Raw genomic sequence first — 12,811 nt, 5'->3', positions numbered from 1 at the left:
GGTGGGTGGAGGGGATCAGGAGATTGGGACTGCCTCGGAGCAGGGTTATCGAGATGGCCCCAGAGAAGTCCCAGTGACAGCGGCATGAGGGTGTCACACGGACGTTGTAAGGTCGTGGGGCTGGCCAGCGATTGAGCTGGCAGCGATCAGGAGGCCGGCAGTGCTGATGTCCACTATGACAGACTGGCGCATGTGTAGTAGCTTGCTCCCTGGTCCTGCTCCCTGATTTTTATTGTGATTGATGCTAGGGCTTTCTGTGATGCACAGAGAGTTGGAGATTCATTTTGAAAACACCGCTGGAAAAAAAGCAGGATTTACTCCAGTTTTTACGCACATTAGAATATTTTTGGGGGAATCCCAGTCTTTGTTAATGACTGCGACAAAGAGACAGTAATGTATCTAAATTTGTTGATGTTACAAAATTTGATGGAAATCTAAGTTGTGATGGCATAGGGATACTGCAAAGAGATATGGACTGGTTAATAAGTGGGTAATAAGATGGCAGAAGCTGCTCTATGTAGGGAAGTGTGAGGTTATTCATTTTGTAGAATAGAAAAGTCAAATTTTATTTAAAAATAATGAAACCTATAAATGTTGATGTTCAGAGAGACTTAGCTGTGCTAATGCAAGGAACTCAGCAAGTTAGCATGGTGCAGGAAGCACTGAAGAAGGCAAATGTCATGCTGGCTTTTATTGCAGGGAAATTGAAGTACAGAAATAAGGAAATCTTGCTACAGGGTTTTGACAAAACTCAGAGTACTGTGTGCAGTTTTGGTCTCCATAATTAAGGAAGGGTATATTTGCAGCAAAGGAAATATATCAAAGGTTCACAAGATCGGTTCCCTGGGATGAGGAGTTTGTCCTGTGATAAGAGGCTAAATAAATTATGACTATATTCTCTGGAGATTAGAAGAACAAGCAAACTACTAAAGTCTGAAGAGGCTTGATGGGGTGGAGACTGAGAGATTGTTGCTGGTAGCTGAGCCACAGTCCCAGGATAAGGAGCTGGTAATTTAAGACTGAGGTAAGGAGAAATTATTTCCCTCATAATTTTGTGAACGCTCTAACTTAGAAGCGTGAGGCAGCACAGTGGTTTGCACTGCTGCCTCTCAGTGCCAGGGACCCAGGTTCGATTCCCAGCTTAGGTCACTGCCTGTGTGGAGTCTGCATATTCTCCCCGTGTCTGTGTGGGTTTCCTCCGGGTGTTCCTATTTCCTTCCACAGTCCAAAAATGTGCAGGTTAGATGGATTGGCCATGTTAAATTTCCCCTCAGTGTACTCGAACAGGCAGCGGAGAATAGCAATTCGGGGATTTTCACAGTAACTTCATTACAGTATTATCTAGAATATGGGGGCATAATCCCAGGATAATTTAGGAAATTTCATCGCTCAAATGATTGTGAATTCTCTACCGTAGATGATTATAGATTCTCCATCATTGACTGTATTTAAGGTTAGTATATTCAGATGTCAGGAATATGGGGAGCAGGCTGGAAAGCTACGGTCATATGGAATGGCTGTGTGGTCGACTCCTGCTCCTACCTCTTGTATTCTTGTGCGAGCCCTGCGCAGCACCTAAACTGTTAATGATCCCTTTAACTTCAGCTGATGGTAGATCCTTCCTGCTACTGCTGAAGGTGTGTTCAGCTGTGCAAAGTTGAGAGGATGCAGCTGGAATCTAAAATAGCCTCGCTCATATCTATTATGACCTAAATGCTCTTCATATCTCTGGCGGCCATTCACTGAACCTGTGCTAATGCTATACCAATATGGTACCAACCCGACACACCCTAAAAGTAGGTATCTGTACAGCGGATCCCATTTTGGACACCAAATGACATCAGTGGTATCAGGCTTCTCTGCAGTGTAAAAATTGTAAAGGTTATAAAGATAAAGCAAATATTATACTGCTGTAAGCATGAAGCTACTAAAAGGTTTTGCAAGATAAAGTGCAGTAACTGATATGATATATAATCATATATCACTATATAAATGTCAGAAACTTCAAGAGCTCTGTGGGAGATGAGTGTTCGTGAGGATTGTAAACAATGACATATTTGATCAGGTATCATTCTGTTGTTATCTGTGGAGACTCTGAATTAATACAAAAATGTTTGGAATAGGTGGCATGTAGCAGCCAAGATTGTAAAATAATGTCCTCAAAATTATAGTTTTCAGAGTAGGCTAGTGAACCTACTGAGAGGAACAAGTTATACTTCGTCTCCAAACTAATTATAATTAAACAATGCCAGTGGCAGACCATCTTACTACTTGGTCATGATTTGGTTTAAGCTTTTCATTTTATTTTTATTCATGCTTGGGATATGAGTGTCACTAGTAAGACAAGTATTTATTGCTTGAGAAAAGGTGAAGATGGTAAGCCTACTTGAACCACTGCAGTCCACAAGGATACTTACAATGCTGTTGTGTGAGGGGTTCTGGGATTTTGACCCATTGAGGATGAAGGAACCTCAATATGTGCCCAAGTCTGGAACGTGTGTGAGTTGTAAGGAAATATGAAGGTCATGTTTCCATACATTTGTTGCCCTTCTTTTCGATGGTGGAGATTTTTCGATGCAAGATTTGGAGGTGCTCATGGGGCCTTAGTGAATTGCATTCTGTAGGTAGCAGACACTTCAGCCACAGTGCATTGGTATTGAAGGGAGAGAATGTTTGAGTGGTAGATGAACTATTATTCAAGCAACTGCTCCTCTCTGGATTACGTATTCATATTACTTCTTACGTATTGCTGCAGCTACACTATCCCAGGCTTGTGCCTTGCTGGTGATCAAGGGATCCCTGAAAATTAGTAGATCAGCCACTTGCTACTTGCAGCAGGATATCCCGCCTCATCTAATAGCAACAGCATTAATGTGGCTAAGTTTCTGGTCAATGGTGCCTGCCTCCACCCACCCGTCTCCTCCTCACCATACCCTCCCTGCACGCTGCACCTCCCATGCTCACCCACCCCCAAGTCATCTGGAGATTTGGTGATGATAATTGATGATAAAGCCTTTAGATGGAGAAGTAATTGAACTGTCTTGTTCGAGATGAAAGTTGCATAGTACTTGTAGAGGGAGAATATTATTTTCCACTTATTAGCTCAAGCCTCATTGTTGTCCAGATCATGCTGCATGGGGCCACAGGCTGCTTTATTATCTGAGCAATTGTGAATGGATCTCAACACTGAAATCATCAGTGATAGTCATTGATAAAGCAGTTGTAGTTAGTTATGTCTTTCTTGAGGATCATCTGTAATGATTTCTTGGATGAAGATGATTAGCCTCCAAAACTAAAAGCATTCTCCTTTGTGGTATGATCTAGCCACATGTGAGTTGTCCCCTGATCCCCATTGTCTTATGGCTCTTTAGTACCTTATTGTCAAGGCAATCACTCTCTTGAATTTAACTATTTTGTTATGTTTAAGATCTAATAAAGTCTAGCACTGAATGATCACAGCGGAACCCAAACCCAACTTGTCTCTGGACCTGGTATGAATTAAGCATTTATTCACAGGGGGTGCTGCATTCACACTGAAATCTTAAAAAAACATGTGATTGGATTTGACTTCAGCTTATAAAAGAGGATATATGTTTTATCACCGTTTGAGTTCAGAAGTTTATAGCTTCTCTATTTGAAGAATGTTAAGAACTGTTGGCTTTGTGACTGTTGTAAAAAAAACACAGCTGCCTATGTGTGACAATATGTGCTATTTGGTGTTTCTAGAATTGGCAGTTATTCAGTAGTTTACATTTTGCTGAACAGGACACGTTCGTCTTGTTTCTGAACATGTTCACCCACTGGAAACATATTATGCTGGGAAAGTGAAAGTGGACATTAAAAGGTGCCGAAGAAAGCGCCACCAACTATTTGGCCAACTTGTGAAGTTTTATTAATCAGTTCAGTTCATTCCAAACAAAATGCTTTGACCTTTGTACCAGGAAGTTGCATTGCACACTAGGATCCACTTTAAGTAGGCTTACAGGCTTAGAACCAAACTTGAAATGAAAACAGTTTCTAAAAAAAGTGGCATTGTGATAGTTGATGTGAAAACAGCAAGCAATTTGAGATGCTTCCCTCAAATTTGCATTATGCCTTCTAGATGCATAGAATCCAATCCCAGGAGTGCAACTTTGCAAGAGATTTAAGAGCTTGATTGCTTATTGTGTGGATGATCTTTACACTGCAGGTTTATAATACCTGAATTAGTCAAATTAGATTTTTATTCCCTGATAATCCATTTTAGGATTGTCTTTCAAGATTTTGGCCGTTTATTTATGGTAGCGGCATTGAGTTACCAACAACCTGTCCTGGTCCCCCCCATGCTGACACTATAGTTAAGAATGCCCAGCGATGTCTCTACTTTCTCAGAAGGGTAAGGAATTTGGCATGTCACCTAGGATTCTCACCATCTTTTACAGATACACCATAGAAAGCATTCTTTCTGGTTGTATCACAGCTTGGTATTGCTCCTGCTCTGCCTAAAACCACAAGGAACCACCAAAGGTTATGAATGTAGCCCAATCCATCACACAAAACAGCCTCCCATCCATTGACTCTGTCTACACTTTTCGCTGCCTCAGCAGAGCAGCCAGCATAATTAAGGACCCCATGCATCCTGAACATTTTCTGTTCCACCTCCTTCCTTCAGGAAAAAGATACAAAAGTCTGAAATCACGTACGAGTCGACTCAATAACAAGTTCTTCCTGCTGCTGTCAGACTTTTGAATGGACTTACCTTGCGTTAGGTTGATCTTCCTCTACACCCTAGCCATGACTGTAACACTACATTCTGCACTCTCTTGGTCCCTTCTCTATGAACGGTATGTTTTGTCTGCATAGCGGACAAGAAGCAATACTTTTCATTGTATGTTAATACATGTGACAATAATAAAACAAATCAAATCAAAATCAAAATCAAAACCATAATGGGCACTGTGGCACAGTGGTTAGCACTGCTGCCTCACAGCACCAGAGACCTGGGTTCGATTCCCGGCTTGGTTTACTGTCTGTGTGAAGTTTGCATCTTCTCCCTGTGTCGGTGTGGGTTTCTACTGAATGATCTGGTTCCTGCCATCGTTCAAAGATATGCAGGTTAGGTGCATCGGCCATACTAAATTCTCCCTTAGTGTACCCGAACAACCACCAGAGTGTGGCAACTGGGGGATGTTCGCAGTAATTGCAGTGTGAATGTCAGCTGTCTTGTGACTAATAAATAAACTTTACTTTTAATTCCTGTTAATATAGGTAATTTGATTAATAATGGAAGCTCCAATGACTATATGGATGCAATCTATACTTTGGGGAATCTCGCTGTTCAGTCAAGTTGACATGTTGGCATTGGTTATTAATGAGGAAAGTGATAAATTGTACAGCAAGAGCAAAATAATGCTTCTGTGGGATCTAAACAATTCACTTGAGCCTTGACTTACCTGTGAGTTGGTAATGTTTTTATATATTCTCTCATGTCACAATGTCTTTACCAAAGTCAGGGACATCATTGCCTTCTGCCATCGTAATCTGCATGTGTTGCACAGGATATATTCTAAATTCCTGAAGACATGAACTTGAATGGTTATTAAAAATAGGTTGAGAATAGATATAAATAAAGAGAAAAACATCTATATTAATGCTCCAGACTGAAGTAATCACTCAAAGATATATTGTTCCTTTATACAAGTTCATCAAAAATTGGGACCGATGTTCCAAATAATTTGTTCTTTTAACAACAAACTCTGCAAAGTTGGGGATTCAATTATGGTAGGTAGCAAGTAACAACTGGTGCAATTAACATCCTCATGAGATGTTTATGAGGGCTTTGAAAGTTGATTTTTAACTTTGTCCAAATTGGCAGAGAGTACTTGTGTGGATACAACCTTTTTCAACCTTGGAGGCTTGCAAACTCGCAAGATCAGGATAGGAGGCATGTTGGATGTGTCTAATAGCATATTGGAAGACAATGCACTATTATCCATAGCAATTTGTTCTGGTGGAATCCAGCTATGATGTGGACATGGCGGCGTTGGACTGGCGTGAACACAGTAAGAAGTCTCATAACACCAGGTTAAAGTCTAACAGGTTTATATGGTAGCAAAAGCTACTAGCTTTCGGAGCGCTGCTCCTTTGTCAGGTGAGTGGGAGTTCTGTTCACAAACAGGACATGGAAAGACACAAACTCAATTTACAGAATAATGATTGGAATGCGAATCTTTACAGCTAATCAAATCTTAAAGGTACAGACAATGTGAGTGGAGAGAGCATTAAGCACAGGTTAAAGAGATGTGTATTAACTCCAGACAGGACAGCTAGTGCGATTTTGCAAGTCCAAGCAAGTCATGGGGGTTACAGATAGTGTGACATGAACCCAAGATCCCAGTTGAGGCCATCCTTACATGTGCAAAACCTGGCTATCTCTACACAGCAATTCTGCGCTGTCATGTGTCATGAAGGCCACCTTGGAGAACAGTTGCCTGAAGATCAGAGGCCAAATGCCCGTGACTGCTGAAGTCTTTTCCAACAGGAAGAGAACAGCCTTGTCTGGTGATTGTCAAGTGGTGTTCCTTCATCCCTTGTTGTAGCGTCTGCATGGTCTCCCCAGTGTACCATGCCTCGGGACATCCTTTCCTGCAGTGTATCAGGTAGACAACGTTGGCCAAGTTGCAAGAGTATGCACAGTGTACCTGGTGGATGGTGTCCTCACGTGAGATGATGGCATCTGTGTCGATAATCCAGCACGTCTTGCCGAGGTTGCTGTGGCAGGGTTGTGTGGTGTCATGGTCACTGTCACGACAATGCGAAATCTTTACAGCTAATCAAGTCTTAAAGGTACAGACAATGTGAGTTTGTGTCTTTATGTGTCCTGTTTATGAACACAACTCCCACTTACCTGCTGAAGAAGCAGAACTCCAAAAGCTAGTGGCATTTGCTACCAAATAAACCTGTTGGACTTTAACCTGGTGTTGTGAGACTTCTCACTGTGGGAATCCAACTACACAGGAATGAGTTGTACATAAGAGAGATGCACTGCATGCACACGCAAAGGAGAGGTGATGTGAGAGTGACTGCCCTGAACATTGAGGCAGCATTTGATAAGAGAGGGGATTAAGGGTTATGGGGAGAGGGCGGGAAAGTGGAACTGAGCAGCGACAGATCAGCCATGATCTGATTGAATGGCGGGGCAGGCTCGAAGGGCTGGATGGCCTACTCCTGCTCCTATTTCTTATGTTCTTATGTTAAGTGTGGCATTATGGAACCCAAGTAAAGTTGACATCAGGGGGAAAACTCTCCACTTCCTGAAATCTTACCTGGCACACAGGAAGATGGTTGAGATGGTTGGAGACCAATCATCTCAGTCTTAGGATATTAATGCAGGAATTCCTCAGGGTAGTGTCCAAGGCCCAACCATCTTCAGCTACTTCAAAGGTGACTTTCCTTTCAATATAAGGTCATAATTCGGGATGCTCACTGATCATTGCTTAATATTCAGTACCATCATAACTCCTCAGATATTGATTAGTGTAGATGAGGGCAGTGCAGTTGATGTAGTCAACATGGACTTTAGTAAGGTTATTGAAAAGGTGCCGTATGGGAGACTGATTAAGAAGGTAAGAGTCCATGGGATCTAGGACGATTTGGCAAATTGGATCCAAAGTTGGCATAGTGACAGGAGGCCGAGGTGTTGGTCAAAGGTTGTTTTTGTGACTGGAAGCCTGCGTCCAGGTGTGTACCGCAGGGATTGGTGCTAGTTCCTGTTCTTTATTGTGTACATGAATAATTTAGACATGAATGTGGGGGTTATGATCAGTGAGTTTGCAGATGAACAAAAATTGTTGTTGTGTTAAACAGCGAGGGGGATTACAGGGTGATAGATGGGTTGGTCAGATGGCAGAACAGTGGCAAATTTAATTTATGATGTGGAGATGCTGGTGTTGGACTGTGGTAAATACAGTAAGAAGTCTCACAACACCAGATTAAAGTCCAACAGGTTTATTTGGTAGCAAACACCACTAGCTTTCAGGGCTCTGCCCCTTTGTCGGGCGAGTGGGGAGTTCTGATCACAAACAGGGCATGTAAAGACAGGGTATGTCTTTATATTCAGCTGAATCCCCTAATTAAGCCACCTCAACTCCTTCCCGAATCTTGCTAAGTATGCTCCATCATATTGCTCCTTAGATTAACTTTCAACATCATGGGGTCTTCATTTTCTGTATATATCCTCATCTCCCCATTTATCCATCCACTGTTGCCACTTAGCCCAATCCTTATATAATTTGATGCATTGTTTCATTGCCACTCTCAATTAATACACTAAATCCATCAGGTGAACGCAACAATTCTGTATTTATATAGTACCTTTAATGTAGTAAAGCCTGAGGTGCTTTGACACTAAATGACATAAGGAGAGATTAGGATAGATGACCAAAAGTTTTGCCAAAGAAGAGGGTTTTCATGAGCATCTTGAAGTAGGAGAGATAGGGAGAGTGGTGGAGGGATCTAGGGATGGAAATCCAAAGCTTAGAAACTAGGCAGCTATTAGTACAGCCAGGAGTGGCGGAGCAATTATAATACTGAATGCACAAGAGGACATAAATGAAGGAGAGCAGGGGCACCCAGATGAGCGTAAAGCTCAAAAAGATTATAGAGTTGGGAGGGGAGACACCATGGAGGGATTTGAAAACAAGGATGAGAATTTCAACACTGTGATCTTGTTGTTGTGGGAGTCAATATAGCTCAAACACAGGGATGATGAGCGTATGGCGTCTTTGTGCAAGTTGGAAGGCATATGGCATAGTTTTGGATCAGGTCAATATCCCATCTTCACTCATTTTGACAGGTCTGTTTTTGCACCCTTTCTAGTACAAGAAAGCACAAAAGGCAAAGGAGATGACTCAACCTGGCACACCACAAACAGTCTAGCTAACTGATGCAGAAAAAGAGAAACCTGGAGAAAAGTGATATATTCTCAATTGGAGTTGGCAAGATAAGGAAGTTGCAGGTAGCTAGTGACAGAATTATAAATATCTGTGACACACATGGTGACTTTATTTCAACAAAGACTGAACTATGAGTAGTCTGGGTATTACAGTTATCAGGTTTGTTACCTTGCTGAACCACATCCCTTTCCTTTCTCTTTCTGGGTTAAAGCAAGTGTTGCAGGACAGCCACGAGGAAGATTCCTCAGAGGACCTCATTCCTTCTATGGGTGCATAACCACAGGATGTACTTAGATGGATTTTATCCTGGTGATTCGCTCCTCACAATTAAACACAGATAGACATTGGTAGAAGGGGCAGCTGTGAACGGTCTTTGTTGGGGCATGCAACCCTTTCCAAGCTCTGCTGAGCAACTGACAGATGCTGAAGCTGAGCAGGAGAATGCTAGTGGTGCATTAGTAATTTAGCCAAGTGCTAACAAGTGTGTTACTCACACTCGGCTCAATAGCAGTAAGAATGGAGGAGTCCAACTTAATCATTAGTGGATTTGTGGTGCAGAGAAATGAAAGAATGGCTGCCATGTAGAGAGTGGGTGCCTTCAATCATGGCGCTTGAAGGAGGTCATGTAGGCTCTGACCATGGCTGTGTGGATGTTGGATCCCAACTTGTTTGTCACCTTTGAGATAGGAAAAATTCTATCCACAGTCTTATAATACATTATTGAGCTTCAGCAGATGGCTGCAGCTTGTGCTGAGAGTTATGTGGTGCTGGCCCAATAGCGGGATAAGAACATAAGAACATAAGAAATAGGAGCAGGAGTAGGCCATCTGGCCCTTCGAGCCTGCCCCGCCATTCAATAAGATCATGGCTGATCTGTCGTGGCTCAGTTCCACTTTCCCGCCCTCTCCCCATAACCCTTAATCCCCTCTCTTATCAAAAACCCATCAACCCGCTTCTTAAAAATATTTAGCGAGGCAGCCTCCACCACTTCAACGGGCAGAGAATTCCAGAGATTCACCACCCTTTGAGTGAAGAAGTTCCTCCTCAACTCCGTTCTGAACTGCCCCCCCTTTATCTTGAGGCTGTGCCCCCTAGTCCTACTGTCTTTTTTGAGCGGGAAGAGTCTTTCCACCTCTATCCTATCCATCCCATTCATCATCTTATACGTCTCAATGAGATCTCCCCTCATTCTTCTAAACTCTAACGAGTACAAGCCTAGTTTATTCAGCCTCTCCTCATAGCTCAACCCCCTCAACTCCGGTATCAGCCTAGTAAACCTCCTCTGCACTCCCTCCAAGGCCAAAATATCCTTGCGCAGGTGCGGCGCCCAAAACTGCACACAGTACTCCAGCTGCGGCCTCACCAATGCCCTATACAGCTGCAGCAAGACCTCCCTACTTTTATATTCAATCCCCCTCGCTATGAAGGCCAGCATCCCATTCGCCTTCCTGACCACCTGCTGCACCTGCAGGCTGGGTTTTTGCGACTCATGCACAAGGACTCCGAGGTCCCTCTTAAAAGGAATCAAGGTAATTGAAAATCCACTGAAAGCACTCCACATTTCATCCTTTTCTCCCTTACCCAGTATCTGGCATGCAACCTCATATTCCCATGAAACCAAAAGAGAAAATACTGGAAAATCTCAGCAGGAATGCCAGTATCGATAAGGAGAGAAAAGAGCTGATGTTTCGATACCAGATGACCCTTTGTCAAAGCTTTGCCCCGGGGACTTGTCTACCTTAATGCAATTTAAGATGCCACCACTTCTTTCTTCAATGTATTGACAATCTTTGCAAAATTAGATCAACATTAGCATTAGTGCAAGCTGATCTGGAGATAGGTATCTGATCTTCATCTTCCACCTTCTCTATCCAAAGATGAATGAGCCCTTTCATTCTGTTTTACCTGCAATCCTCTGTGCAAAGTTATACAGGATGCATAAACCATGACTATTGTAGAGACCCTCATTGCTGAACATTAAATCTTCAGATATATCAAGACATATGAAGCACATCTTCAACGTTCATATAGTCTGCTTGATGACACACCTCAAGTTTATGTGGTTCCTGTGTAATGCTCCTATGGTGGGCTTCCTCACAGATGACATGAACCAAGTTTGAAGGGGGTATCTCTTGTCTCCTATGAGCCATAACTTAACTGTGCTTCTAGAAGGAATTAAATGTTGGATTGCCACCGTATAAAAGCGTCATGACAACTCCTATGTGACCTGACATTCATCTGCATGAACTTCATTTTGTGATTTCACACCAGCTGTATATTCACACTTGATTGGCCCTTACAAATTATTTTTAAAAATCTTGGTTTCTGTGGTGGTGCTTGTATGGCCACATATGTGCAGTTAATGGCAGCCTGTACCTATCAGAATTCATCCAGAGAGATGAATCAGTGTCCACTCATTGGCTACTGGCATCACAGGAAACTTACACAATTTTCAACTCTGTCAAATAATCCACCAGTGACCTATTTGCCTTATACATTTAGGTGCAGCCAACCAGGAAATGCTCTATCTCCCCAAGAAGTTTCTCAACACCAGGTTAAAGTCCAACAGGCTTATTTGGAATCACAAGCTTCTGGAGTGCTGCTCCTTCATCAGGTGACTCACCTGTAGGACTTTAACCTGCTGTTGTGAGACTTCTTGCTGTACCCATCCCAATCCAATGCTGGCATCTCCACATCATGGCTATCTATTTCCAGTAAAGGAGTATCTGGGTGAAGAAGTTATTCCTAAAATCCCCTCTAAATCTCCTTCCCATTATTTTAAAACTATTAAAATGCAGAGGGACCTGGGGGTGCAATTGCACAAGTCTTTGAAGGTGGCAGTACAGGTGGAGAAGGTTGTGAAGAAAGCTTATGGTATGTTGGCCTTTATTGGAAGGGGTATAGAGTACAAGAGCTGGAGTCTAATGTTGCAGTTGTATAGAACATTGGTTAGGCTGCATTTGGAATACTGTGTCCAGTTCTGGTCGCCTTACTACCGGAAAGATGTGGAGACCCTGGAGAGAGTGCAGACGAGGTTTACCAGGATGCTGCCTGGTATGGAAGGACTGGGTTATGAAGGAAGTTTGGGCAAATTGAAGCTGTTTTCCTTAGAAAGACAGAGAATGAGGGGAGATCTAATAGAGGTGTAAAAGATTATGAAGGGTATAGATAAAGTAAACAGTGTATAAGATTATGAAGGGTATGGATAGAGTAAACACATCTTTTTCTTAGATTGGAAACACATATTACGAGGGGCCACGGGCTTAGGGTGAGGGGGGACGAGGTATAATTTGGATATTAGAGGGAGGTTTTTCACACAGAGGGTTGTGGGGGTATGGAATGCTCTGCCAAGTAAGGTGGTGGAGGTAGGCACACTGGAGTTGTTTAAGAGATACTTAGATAGGCACGTGAGCGGGATGGAGATGGAGGGATACAGAAGACTGTTTTAAATAAGGATCAAGAGTCTTGGGACGTCCCTGGGAATCAATTGACTCCTATGGACCTTCCAACATATTTTCTGGCTCACTTGTTTTACTTTTGAGCTTCTGGGGATTCCCTTGAATGTTTGCATTAGATGTGCACGTTATTGATGTTTTTCTCTTTTAATCCACAGGTGCTTCGGTCCGCCTTGTCCAACAAGGGGCATACACGCGGTGGCTCGTGCGAGGGCTGCTGTTAGATTTTTCGAGAGTAGCCTAGTGTTTCACGTCATTAGTGTACGCTTAAACTGGACCAGCTGCTGAGCAACATGACAGCTCAGTGACTATCACTGTTTGCTGTGCAGATACATGGATTTGGACCAGTGTCTGTGGGAGTTTGCGCATTCTCCCCGTGCTTGCATGGGTTTTCTCCGGGTGCTCCGGTTTCCTCCCACACCC

The 12,811-nt window shown here is 42.9% G+C and overlaps 1 protein-coding gene across 6 annotated transcripts in view; it reads left to right on the top strand.

Moving 5' to 3' along the window:
* Positions 1-12,811, top strand: part of adgrv1 (adhesion G protein-coupled receptor V1) — a 524,573-nt gene that overhangs the window by 446,021 nt on the left and 65,741 nt on the right. Inside the window, exon 86 of one of the 6 annotated variants that reach the window (XR_013886686.1) lies at positions 8,857-8,995. The exons of the other annotated variants lie outside the window; for them this stretch is intronic. The gene's annotated coding sequence lies outside the window, so the exon portion shown is untranslated. The remainder of the gene's footprint in view (positions 1-8,856; positions 8,996-12,811) is intronic. 6 annotated transcript variants of the gene reach the window in all.

This window comes from Carcharhinus amblyrhynchos, chromosome 5, assembly GCF_965287045.1.
Source record: "Carcharhinus amblyrhynchos chromosome 5, sCarAmb.v2.hapA, whole genome shotgun sequence".
In the NCBI taxonomy this organism is placed as follows: domain Eukaryota; kingdom Metazoa; phylum Chordata; class Chondrichthyes; order Carcharhiniformes; family Carcharhinidae; genus Carcharhinus; species Carcharhinus amblyrhynchos.
This window is presented reverse-complemented; position numbering and strand designations above follow the sequence as displayed.